The 14,080-nt window shown below is 38.5% G+C and overlaps 1 long non-coding RNA gene across 1 annotated transcript; it reads left to right on the top strand.

The window, feature by feature from the left end:
* The first annotated feature begins 12,748 nt into the window (after positions 1–12,748).
* On the top strand, positions 12,749–13,727 carry LOC139148676 (uncharacterized). Its single transcript, XR_011555963.1, has 3 exons — positions 12,749–12,861; positions 13,346–13,422; positions 13,660–13,727. It is a non-coding gene; the product is annotated as an uncharacterized lncRNA (long non-coding RNA).
* Positions 13,728–14,080: the final 353 nt, after the last annotated feature.

Here is a 14,080-nt window from a genome sequence, read left to right as displayed (position 1 = left end):
TCCACATCATCGTACAATATTGAATATATCAAGGTGTAATTTTTACAGTTTCAAAAGAAGGAGAAAATTTACTGGAAATTTACCTTTCCAGCAATGTTTTTAATTGTCAAACAAGTCTATGTGTAAGCCCCAAGTTTGTCTCTGTCTATTATTCCTGTATTGAAAAATGGCCCGTGGCCTACATTACCGAATAAACTATTACTATTATTATTGTTATTGTTTTTGTTTTTGTTTTTGTTATTGTTATTATTGTTATTATTTTTATTGTTATTGCCGTTACAGAGACTAGAAGGTCAAAGTTACAACAGAATGTGCATCATTGCATCCTTCTTTCCTATGGCACTTTCGGAAAGCAACAGGCTCATCATATATTATCACTATGTAATGAGACAAATTAAGCATCACAGTAAAGTACTTGAAACATCGTTTAGTTATTTTCACAGGTGTTAGAATCGATGGGAAAACTTGTTGTTTGTGCTCGGGTAATACTTTAAAGAAGAGGCTGTTGTTCTTGAAATGATGTACATGTAGTGCCCTTTTTTCTGTAATGATTTTGATTGAAAAGTAAGTATGGAACGCCGTAGCTGTCATAAATGCATTTTAAGCATATTATCTTTTCCAGTTTCAGAACATGATTCGCATTTTCATAATATGCTAGGCATTACTCCCACGTCACTATGCATTGAGATGAACATTTTGACATTTACAATAACGTTATTTGCATTCAATAAATCATGTTAAGCATTTGCAATACGTTTGTACGCATCCAGTTAATCATGCTAGGCATTACTCTTACGGCATTAAGCATTGAGATGGTCATGTAAGGCATTTGCAATGACATTATTCGCATTCAGTTAATCATGTTAAGCATTTGCAAAAACATCATTCGCATTTAGTTGATTATGTTTGGCATTTTAAGCAACATCATTTGCATTTAGTTAATCATGATAGGCATTCACAATAGCTTTGTAGGCATTCAGTTATTTATATTGGCATTTTCATAAATGTTACAGAAAATTTAGTTGACTGTTAAATGCATTCCGTTTGTTATTTTAGGCATTTCAAACACTGTTATAACCATTTTTTAAAGATTGTAAGCATTTTTATTACCGTTATATCCTTGTGACTGATTTTTGAGGCATTTATTTGGCCATTTTACGAACATTTAACAATTTAATAGGCTTTTACTTAATTATTTTACCACTTTACAAACGTTGGAGTCATGTAAGTAATGATTTTAAGAATCAGCGAGATTTTAAGGCGTTTCATCTCTTATGACAGGTATTTGTAATAATGTAAAAGTTACTATAGACACTTCGCCATTTATCTTAGGCATTAGCAATACAGGCCTTGGCAACAGCTTTGCATACAAGTATGCCATCATGGTTGGTATTTTTAACATTAACTAATTAATTAACTTTACACTACTAAATGCTTTATTCCCTTTATTACACGACGGATACGATTTACACTAGCTCCACTGGTGAAATTCAAAGCAGTCATTGATGTTCCGGCGGCGGCGTCACCTTCACTTTCCTGTATTTCTGCTTGAATATACGCCTGGCATAACTGTTTAAGACGTAGCTGGAGACCCATTGTGCCAACTCCCAGTCGCATGAGTTGGCCCTCACTCATAGATGGAACAAGCGTTGGATCGATTCGCTCAGCTTCAAAATTCGAAGCCAAAGTACTGAGAGACCTTTGTTCGAGGATTCGTTTCATGGCCATGGCGAAAAGTTCGAGCTCAATGCGTACAATATCACGCGAATGCCCGTTGGTGACGATAGCAGTAAAAGTGGGTTAAAAGTGCGCGGAATTCGCAGGAGCGCTCCGTTGATTCGGACCAATCGCGCAGACTCGGAGTTGAGAACAGCGCCCTCACAAATGGGCTCTACAATGATGAAAATGCCTAAGACGATGAGCTGAATGACTTTGACTGTATTGTGCAAGCCTACTATTGACATGGTAATGAGTTGGTCAATCTAAATTAACAGAACAGCGCCCGCACAGTACGTTTCAGGGTAATGTGAATGACGAATACTGCAATGTCAGTGGATTTAATCATCTTAATTGTCGATAACATTGTTTGAAATGCCTAACACGATCATTTAAATGTCAGTAATGTTATTGCGAATGCCTAAGATGATAATTTCAATGCCTATAACATTGTTTGAAATGCTTTACACGATCAGTTGAATGTCAGTAATGTTATTGCGAATGCCTAAAATGATAATTTCAATGCCTATAACATTGTTTGAAATGCTTTACACGATAAGTTGAATGTCAGTAATGTTATTGCGAATGCCTAAAATGATAATTTCAATGCCTATAACATTGTTTGAAATGCCTTACACGATCAGTTGAATGTCAGTAATGTTATTGCGAATGCCTAAAATGATAATTTCAATGCCTATAACATTGTATGAAATGCCTTACACGATCAGTTGAATGTCAGTAATGTTATTGCGAATGCCTAAAATGATAATTTCAATGCCTATAACATTGTTTGAAATGCCTTACACGATAAGTTGAATGTCAGTAATGTTATTGCGAATGCCTAAAATGATAATTTTAATGCCTATAACATTGTTTGAAATGCCTTACACGATCAGTTGAATGTCAGTAATGTTATTGCAAATGCCTGTAATGATAATCTCAATGCAGAGTGACGTGAGAGTAATGCCTAACATGTTCTAAAAATGCGAAACAAGTTCTGAAAATGGGAAAGAGAATATGTTTAAAATGCATTTATGATAGCTACGGCGTTCCATATAAATGGTCGTCACGCAACGTCTTTGAACTTCACGCATACCAATATTCCATAGAAAGACTACAGTCGTCTACGCAGCATTGATGGAAACGAGAGCTTTGAAGTTGTTGTATCAGCATACACAGAGGATTTATTTTTACACTGTAGATACTACGTTTCCAAACGAATCCAACATCTCCGCGCACCGTCCAGTACGGACTGGTAGACAAAAAGAATAATGTCTTTGAAAACTATTCATACACACGAGATGAAGAACAATTTACTTCATTGCTCTATTGAGATATCAAGTGCAAAGATGCTGAGCTCAACCAGCTGAGGTGGCACATCGAAAATTAAATGTTTGAGTAGGTTTTAACTCATGATGATCGGAAACAGTAGAATTCTTTCAAATGTGTTTCCGCAGTTTATACATGAGGAGTGTTACGCATGACAATTTACATCTTGTAAACTGAGTAGGATGGTTTATTTTCGTCATAAAAATATAAAAAAGCCTCACATCAGTAACTATTTGTCCCCTCGAACATACAAGTAATAATGAGACAAAGTTGTATCAATAAAATACATTATACCGAAAGTGGGGAGGTGTATTTTCATCATGAAAATGAAACGGGTCAACATATGGCTGTATTCGGCCTGACATCGAACAAAGAGGAATAGATGAGAATAAAATCATTTTTCAACTATCGCTGAAATGAAGCCGTGTGCGTTCCCAATACCATACATTAAAACTTCTGTATTACACTGACCAAGGAACATCAGCGTCGTCGGAATGTAAAATTTTACAAAAATGAAGATTGCACGATATCAGACCCGGCATCCCACACAAATATCATAACCATGTTATGAATAGTATTGTCATGCAAAACTGATTAGACGATATTAACATAAAAAACAAACCCGATAAAATATTATGAAAAATTTTACACAAAGCTTGATAGCTCTGCAGCACGACTAATAATGTAATGACAGCCCATTCACAAGATACATTTTCTTTGTTAAGAAGACAGGATATCGGCTAAATGGAAAGTCTGGATATGCATAAAATAAATTGAAAGGTATAAGCAAAATAGGACGTCAAATCGGCAAATTTATTCAAGCATCGTACATTTACGCAAACATGATGGTTGTGTCAACCATGTCGAACTGAAGTATATTTTTGGGTTGCAATTAATAATGCAATTTGTTCAAACTAAAATGAAACAATACAAATCTAAATTTTAACCATAATTGCTTACACATTATCAAGGCGTATTGCACAACAAGCTGGCCAAATGATAAACGAGGGGTAGAATTAAGCTCAATATTTGCTTCATAATTTATTTTTAAATGCACAACAAACATAAAAGAGAACAGATATGGCCAATGAATGACTAATTAGAAATGTGGGCACATTAGCAAGGCAATAAAAGATTCGATAACTATCTTGTGCGCACGTGTAGTATCTAGTGCGCACGAGATACTATCTTGTGCGCACGTGAAAGTATTTGGTGCGCACCAGATAGTATCTCGTGCGCACCAGATATTGTCTCGTGGCCACGAGATACTAACCACGAGATACTATCTCGTGGCCACGAGATAGTATCTCGTGGCCACGAGATAGTATCACGTGCGCACCAGAAACTATCTCGTGGCCACGAGAAAGTATCTGGTGTGCACGAGATACTATCTGGTGAGCACCAAATACTTTCACGTGCGCACAAGATAGTATCTCGTGCGCACGAGACAATATTTTTTCTCACAAAAATGTCCCTTATGGGCTTTCTTAGGATAGTGACATTGAGAATGTCCTAGACTAATTAAACTCAGGCCACGAGTGTGGGGGAAATAACCTACATAACAGCCTGCAATACAATTATTCGTTTATATACTGCTTAACAGCAGGAAAATGATGATTCTGGATCCACTTTTTGACCTAGATATACTAGTAACTATTATGTCTAATTTACTACTAATAAGTCCAGCTAAGTGTTTAAATGGGATACAAAAAGACGGGCAAAAATGACGTCGGCCCTTAGTTCACACGCATGGATACAGTATTGTGGTAGAGTCATTGCTAGTCACGCTCTAGACTCTCCACAGTCGCTGTGCCTTGTTTTGTGCGCGCCCACGATAGGACTGCATTCGAAGGCTACGCGCTGCCAGACACAGCGACTGTCGGTTTTTGCAAGTATATGAATATTCATTAGGGTTGTGACTTCAAAAGAAACACCTATCTAACTGGGCGGAGAGAATATATACTAGCAGCTAGTAAACCTCTATACGCGGTATGGTTTTATTTTTCATTTTCAATTTTATTTGGCTATGGTACTTGTCATTTTTTATTTGATTTACGGATGTGTGGTGTTCTATAAAGTACCCGGATCAGGCAGAAATCCGACCGGTCGCTTGCAAGAACGTCCAGACCCTGGGATTCGCGTCGCGTCTCTAAAGGGCGCGCGCGTGTTCCAACAGCATGAACAGGGGAAGAACGCGAATCGCAGGGTCTCTGCCAGACTAGTCACGCTCCTGAACTTTGTTCATTATTCGACTTAGGCACAGCGTTTCACCCACTGAACTTTTTGAATCTTGAATATATAATCTTGCAGGGATGGGTGCCTCGATCGAATTATGTGTAGAGTAAAGGACGATGATGCCGACAGTAACTCCTTATATGGCATAAGGGCCAACGAGTTCATGGAATTCAATGTCCTATCGCTCATTTGTCAATAAAGCGACAAAATGAAAGTTACCTATACTAAACATGAAAACATGCCAGTTGCACTTTTCAAGAATATAAAAGTAATAGAGTTGAAAACACCTGAAGGGTAAAGAGTTTCTGTCGTTCAATTTCGAACAAAAGTTTCACTTAAAACACTGAATTTTATCAGCGTATTGCGGAAACCGCCCCCAACGCTCTAACGGAGGCACTAGAATTGCGATTGTCAAACCTTTAGCAGTGAGTAGGGTTTCAGGGGTTTTCATTGTGTGCTTGCAATAACAACCTGCGGGATTCTTTTTATTTGAGTCCAATCGATGGGCCACTTACTTGTCAAAGTTATTAATAACAACCAAATCTTCAAATTACAGAAAACTTGCCGAATTGCATCGTGGCCTACACTGAAAGACATAGTGTCAATCTGAGTCCCTGCGATAGCATCGCTATCTTACACCCAGCCGTGTCAATATGATAGTGCATAAATTTGTGTAGGGTGTGGTTTTGATCATAATCTGTGATAATTTAACTAACAGTTCACTTGGCAATGCAGTATTATAGTGGTCAACTTGTTCAGGGACACAATTTGGCTATTTCAAGGAGGCGTTATTTCCGAACTGCGTTTTCGTTGAATAGAGAAGTAAAGTGTTTTCTCAAGTAAGGTATGTTCTAAAAGCCCTAGTGATAATACACACATCGCAAAATTTTCTTGTTACCATTTTCTTTCAACTCAAGGAAAATGAAACACATAATTTAACTTTTAATGAGTTGATCATATGTCACGGAAAGAGACTCTTTTGTATTTGCCGTGTAACGGTTACAGCATTCTGTAAAATTTGACTTGTTTATACAGATTCGTCATGCCACTGACACTGTGCTGTGTTTGGATACATCAAGCTCCATGGCCGGTAGGGGCCTGGCAGAGTTGAAGAAAGCCTGTAAGGAGTTCTTACTCGGCGTGCACCAAACATCTCAACAGTTCGATCTCAAGGAGAACGTGGCAGTGGTAGAATTCGGCCTTTCTGTCCGTGTAGTGCAAACACTGACAAATGACTACAGCCGCGTTTTAAGAGCGATAAGTGAGTAAAAAAGCTGTGATTTCCTGTACTTTCGGTTTGGATGTGTTTCATTGTAATTTACCTCTTCAAAGCTACTTAATTGTAAACAGTTGATACAAACTTCACTTATTATATAAGTGATTTTCCGGCAAATCTTACTGAAGTTGTCATGACCATGAAGAGATTTGTCCTCTTTCATAACGTTCATGCTTTTGTTGTAGACGGCTTGATTCCCGGTGGAACGACACCCATGGCAAAAGGACTGTTGGAAGCAATGGGAGAAATAACCGCCAGAGGTGGGTGGGTCATAAGTTCACGCAGGTCGACTAGATACGTGTCACAGGGAATTTTAAAGTCGATCCTGGGGAATACGTGCTTATGACAATAATGTTGCAAATGTTCTGTTATCCATGTTGATTTTAGCGATTCAGTTGTTCTAGAATTTCGTCAAAACGTAAGTTAAACTACTGCAATCCGTGCTTGAAGTTGAGGTTGACTGAACGTCGATTTCTCTTTAGCATTACACATTACTTCCATTAAAGTAATATCATTTTGGGAAATAAAATATAGTAACCAGAATTTTAAATTTGTTATTGATCACTTCAGAATTTTGTGAAAGTTTACATCGTGGACAATCATCCCAGCTTTCTAATGTTAATCTCAAAAAAGAGGTCGTTTGATGTGGTATGATTCGCAGACACTGCTATCCAGATCAAACTCGCGGCGTTATGTTTTCATTTTACGTATTCGTCGACAGATCATGACCAAGTAGCTGCACTGTAGCTTTAGCCAGACGAGATCTTAACTGAAAAAGTCGTGGCTAGAATTTCTCATCGCGAAAGTGGGACTTTTGCATTGCCTCCGGTTCTACCGCTAATCTGGACTTTACATTATCATTTCGTCACTGTTTGTTATTTTCTGTCTATATCAATCTTAAAATTCAGGTGGAGTTCTGAGCTTGCCCGGAGGAAAGAAAATGACCCCCAGAATAATCCTGATGACCGATGGTCAACCTGATGTAAGTTTCCTCAGTTCTTTCTCTTTCAAAGGTAATCTTATACATGCCATACTCCTCTCAACGAGGGGTCGGTCAAGCTAATGGAAAATAATCTCATTAAATTTTAACATTCAACAGAAAGTATTAGTAAAAAAAACCGAATGAGGATAATGGTATGTATAAAATTTGTCTCAAGGGTTCTGTAAAGATGGCTGTGTCTCCATATCGACAAATCAAAACAATTGCAGTCGTTTCCATTTCACGAGAACGGCGTTTGCTGAAACCGCATTGCTGGAAGATGGTAGAGCACTGTAAGGTTATCAAGTTGGTAATCGGGGTCAAGTAAGTTCAAAGAAGCAGTACCTGAAGTTATGTTATCTGGCCACCATAGGCGTGACGATGTGCTCGTAAAATGTAAGACTCCTTCGGCTGAAGGTTGTGCCGTAACGGAAGTTAATATATTACAAGATCGTGATTCATCAAATAATAAAGATATTTGAAGTTATCGTTTATCAACGTTTAGACACCTTGAATGTCGATTTTATCTGTATGTTAACTATAGGAAACGGCCCATGGCGCAGGAAACAAATTTTATCCAAAGTAATAAATATTGTTTGATCAGGCAAACGCCCTCCTTTTGGTGAATATTAATCACTTTAGACGATAAATTTTTCCCTAGACGCTCCTTTTGGCTGTTGGCGCCTCAAATGTAAATACTGTAAATCATAATTGTTGTCGTACGTGTGAGGCTGTGTTACATGCACCACCGAGATCCAGGAGAGCTGCATTTAAGACTTGTGACAACATGTTTTGACATGCATACGCTGATTCAACTGTACCGAATTTGATTATAAAACGTTTAAGTTTGTCTGATGATCAATTTCATGCGTTTGGTGACAGAGATATTTGGATTTTTGGCCAACAATTAAACCCTTTTTCAACCATCTCCAACTGGTAGTTGTAGCATGGCTTAATGTTAGTATCTATTGTAGCATGGCTTAATGTTAGTATCTATTATCATCCACGTGTAATAATTTTAACCAATATTTGCTAATGAAGTTTTCAGATAGTGCCTACCAAGTTCTCCAAAGGCAGCAGAATTATATGTGATATAGCTAAACTGGAGTACATATTTACAAAAATATGCATGGACCTGAAAAAAGATGCATGAAGTCCCAAACATAATGGCTGAATAGTCGTTTATTAATCCTTGAGTCGTTGCTGTAAACCCTGGTAGCTGTATAGCTGCCAAAGATGCCTAAGTTTACTATTTTTGGTAATCTAACCATAATATCTAAATAGCTGCTGATTATCCTGAGTGGTGAGGCTGTAAACCTTCTGTAGCTGAATAGCTACTAAATATCTCAAAGTTAGCTATTTTGCGATCAAGCAGTCCAGCACCTTTTAGTTCACTGTACCGACTCTGAAGTCGTAACCAATATTGCTGTCAAACGACGACGTAGATATTGCCTTGTTTTCGACAAGATTTCAAAAAGCGAAGAAAACTCATGACCCGAATGGACGCCTCAACCAAGATTTGCCTTTAACAAATGTAGGTCCCTCAAAATTTTAAAAACACAGAGCCTATTATTACAGTACTCCAACTCCAGCCTGCAAGTACCTGTCCGGTACAAACACGTTCACATTTGATTTGCTTCAATCGTAAGATGTGCAAGATACCTAACGTCATCCTTGGCTTTACTGTCCCGATGTATAAATTCGATACGATGACCAAGAGGGTGCCTCAGTATGACAAGCTTTTCCAAGACACTAATATTTTAGCTTACACTTACAATACATGCACAGAAAAGGTATGCCTTATTAAAATTAATGGATGGATGGATGGATCAATGGATGGATGGATGATGGATGGATGGATGTGATACATCCCAATAATTATATGAAACAACCTTTGTATCCACAGAATCGTGACGAGGTCGTTTCTGTTGCCCTCTCCTACGGACCATTGTGGAAAAGCGTCGGCCTGCCACATCCAATACCAATAGCATGTGTTGGTTGCGGTGCATAAGTTGATAAGGTGGGTTACTTTAGACCTGTTTATGACCATTTATGACCTTTCATTGACCTTGCTGTTGTCAACTCCACCCAATAAAACACAGTCTGGGAATTGATTGTTGGTTTTTCTTCAGAGTCTGACATAAAAATGTATGCAATAGTCATAGGCACATACATCGTTCAAAATGAAACAAAATGTAGCCAGATACCAAACTTTGACGACTTCTTTTAGCGGATATTTTAAAGAGGCACTCCCACTTGGTAACATTTTTATAACACATTTTTTTAATGCCAACGGTCGATATTTGACATGGCGACTGCGCGCGGATCGCGAGATATCGATAAAAACATGTCCTCAAAAAAGTTTAAGTTTGAATTCCGGTGGCCCACCTGAATTCAGCTTCCGAACATAGAACGTTCGGCACTGGGGCCATTGTCAACTAAGCTATGGAGTACGAGTCTACGCTGACGCTGCTGTACGCCACAGCAGTACCACTCGCGTCGGTGAGCGGTCATGTCCCATGGGAGAAAGCCGAGTCCTACTGACTCGGCAAAAAAACGAAAAACAAAGTTTGCTGATTCCACCAGAATTCGCATAGGTGACTAGCACAGATAGGTGCGGTTGATACATAGTTTGCAGCCGCCGCGTGGTATGCGCGCATACCACACGCGGCGGCCGCTATGTATCGAACCACGCGTAACTGTGTGGCAGACGACAAAATGTAGTCATCAGAGGCAACTAATATTTTACACGTAAAAACTGATATCTATGTGGTATTGTTTAAAAATTTAATACAACTGATTGAGAATAATGAAAACGACAAAAACTAAGGAGAAGTTTTTAAAAGAATTACCAGAGGTAAAGGCATTGATAATGATGTATATAAAGTCATCACAGTATGAGGTAAAATAATAGCGTCATTCGAACGTTTTGGACCCCTTAGAATATCGTCAATCAGCACAACAACACACTTTCGGGGGATTTCGGGTCATAACCAAAAACGATCGTAAAACTTCGGGATGTGAAAAATACGCTCGGGAAATGACATGTTTTTATCGATATCTCGCGATCTGCGCGGAGTCGCCACGTCAAATATCGACCGTTGGCACTAAAAAAATGTGTTTTAAAAATGTTACCAAGTGGGAGTGCCTCTTTAATGTTGATGTTATTGGCCGGAGATCCGTTTTGTTTTATTTCTGTGTGTGTGCGTATGTGTTTGTGTTTGGTATACACTTGTCTTTATATAGAGATAAAAGAGCTTAAAGGTAATAACTAGGAATATTGGAACATAAAGGAGAGCAACAATCTGGATGATCTGAGCATGTCACAGTACACAGCTGTTGGCCTCAACTTGCCGACTTGCCGTGTATTATGGATATGATACATATACTATGTTAGTTTTACTATCTCTGCCAAGAAACCAGCATAAATCAATGCAACAGCCACACATACCTTGTCACAATTGAAATAATTCATGGCAACTCATACGCATTATAAAACTTCTGCAGTCGCACGCCATTGCATTGACATTCATGTGCCACAAATGTCAAACCAACTGTCCTCTCGTCAAATCTTCAGGAACTTCTAGCAGTGATTGCCAAGTACACTAATGGAATGTTTGTCTTGGGGGACGTCAGTCAACTAAGTGACTTTTTTCGAAAGCAAGTCTTGTTGATTCAGTTTGTTGCAAAGTTTTCCCATGGTAAGTATTTCTCAAAGTAAGTTTGTAAATGCACTGTGGTCGGTCAAAGAATGAGACCATTAAACATTTCGAGTCCACTTTTGTCGGTATGACATAAGAAAATGATACATATGATAATTCTCAAAGTCAAAATGTTTGAAGGTTGTTTTTTCTGCAATGCTGGACTTTATTTCTCCTCTCTAGATATTGAAAGGCTGAGAGACCTTTTGCTGCTGCGTCACTTCTTCCAGCAGATGGGACAGGCTGTTGAAGAGGAGGAGTTGGTAAGTTTCATTGTACAGATCTCAATTGACAAAAATGTATTTACAATGTAATGCGTAGTTTAGCGATAACTGGCATCGTCACTTACAGTTGCCTGCTGTGCATTCTCCATGTTTACTGTATATGTGTACCATGGCAAAATATCGAAATTACCCTGTTCTTAACCGCCGATGACATTGTTGACAATCCAGTGGTGTCCTAGGATGTAAAAGGCAAATGCGTATCATAACAGGCGGGTTTCTCCCTCCGACTCGGTCGATTATTTTGCCTTAGAGAGGAACTATTCGTAGGGTGTTGGACATATCAAACAAAGTAATCACATGGTAATTATATTCAATTGCATTATGAACGTTAGTGGAAAATTACCTTGAGACAATTTAATGTATATCAACACAAATTGATCGTGTAAAATAACATATCGAAATTATTTGTATACAGAACTAGTCATTTTGAATTTGACAGTGTTCTGGGCGCCACCAAATTTTTACAAATCATTTCTTACTTTCGCTGCGATGTATCTCCATAATGTCGTCCCGTACATTTTCTTTGTTTATTTTTGAAGTAGATCTCTTCATTAAATCTCAGATACAATCTGAAAACTGGACGAGGACTTGGAATTGACTTACTGTTGAATGTGTCTCATCGGCCAAAAATACACAATATCTCGTCTTTCAAGATCTGATATACATTGGACTCGTCAGTTTACAACTCCATTAACAATATTCATGAAATAATTCTAACATGGAACAGCATCACATGCTGCTCAGATCGACACCAACCTACCCTAGCCCTCCCTTCTGAACAATAACAAAAACATCTTGTTAATTTTTCAGCAAGGGCTATTCACTCTCCTGTTGGCGATTCTTATACTGTCTGACGATGATGAAGACGATGACAATTTGGTAAATACCCGAGTACAGTTTCTATGAAATTTGGAAAGGAGTGATAATTTCGGGAAATTGAATTCAGAAAGGTTAAGTACATCCAAATCCGCTATTTGGGTGCTGCGACATCAACGGTTTCTGCTGTTGACCTATGACTTGAGAAGCAACATCCTGGTTCAAAGTTCGCCAAAGTTTATAAACCTCGCGCTCAACTATATTTCATATTGTCTATCCTCCTTCTTTCTATAACACTATCACCAGCCGATAATCAATTTATCTGATTCTTGTTTAGATTTTCATTAGTACATGCAGCCTTTGTTTGTTACTACTATTCCATAAATAATTTAGACACTGTCTCAATCATCTAGGAACTCGAGAGGTATCCAACATTGGGTGCCCGTGTCCGACGAGGGCGTGATTGGAAATGGGGTAACCAAGATGGTCACGGGGTTGGTACTGTTGTAAAGCATAAAAGGGGAGGTATGTAGGTCGGCTTTGTTTTTTATGATTGTAAATACCGCGATTGATGTACTCAGTATCGAGTCAATGACCACCAAAGTGTGTTAACCGTTACATAAGATATAGACACTGTCTTGTGAGAATCAATGAGTTACCTTTGTGACTGTGCATTAGTTTTGTGTTCATTTGACAGTCAACAAACTTAGTTCAGTTGTGCTGTCTTTTACTTCTACTGGCATATATTAAGCATGTGTTGAATTATACACGAAGAGCTCCATCTCTCTCTCTCTCTCTCTCTCTCTCTCTCTCTCTCTCTCTCTCTCTCTCTCACATAAACAAACAAACAAACTTCATTTGATATTGTGTTGTCTTATTATCTCTGCACTTTCATATGCCTCGATGCACATGTGTTTTACTCTGTGTCAACTCCTGCAATTTTTTATTGTTGAAACTCCCACAATTCTCGGATGTCTGCCTACTGCTGATCCATGCTACGGATATGAAGGTGTTCTGAAGGTTGAGTGGGATACTGGCCATTGCAATGAGTACCGTCACGGTGCAGGAGGAGCCAGAGATATAAGGGTAAAACTATTAACGATGTGATCATTAAAAATTTCACTATGGTGTAGTGACAATTCACAGCTGAAATGACTCGGTGATAGGAGGGAAAATGCACAAGATACATATTGTCAAAAACCTGCTTTCCAAATTCATTGAAACGTCATGATTAATGATAAATGACCAGAGAAACACGGTAACAATAAAGGACATTTGATTTTGCCAAATTAAAAAATGTGTTTTTCTCTCTCGACTGGCTAGGTCGTGGACGAACCGAGAAAATTGGCGCCCGGGCAAGGTATTCAAGTTGGAATGCGTGTCGTCAGAGGTCAGTGAAAAATATATATATTTTAAAGTTAGAAAAAATACGTTTCTAGTCTTAGCTTCTTTCCAAATATAGAATGAAGACGTGCTTAAAACAGGATATATTCGAGGGTCGCTAACTGCAGTATTCGATCACCAATACAGGAAAGCATTGGCGATGGGGGGACCAAGATGGCGGCAGTGGAAACGTCGGTGCCGTGTACAAAGTCGAGCCAGATGAAGAATTCAACGTACATGTATGTATTTCAGATGCATTTATAAGAGATAGTGAATCATTTTATGATTTCAACAGGGAAATGGGATATGATAACATTTTACCTGTATTTCCAAATCACCATTTCAGGTTCGCTGGCCTAAC

This window comes from Ptychodera flava, chromosome 13 (assembly GCF_041260155.1).
Source record: "Ptychodera flava strain L36383 chromosome 13, AS_Pfla_20210202, whole genome shotgun sequence".
In the NCBI taxonomy this organism is placed as follows: Eukaryota; Metazoa; Hemichordata; class Enteropneusta; family Ptychoderidae; genus Ptychodera; species Ptychodera flava.
The sequence above is the reverse complement of the archived record's forward strand: the minus strand, read 5'-3'. Positions and strand labels throughout refer to the sequence as shown.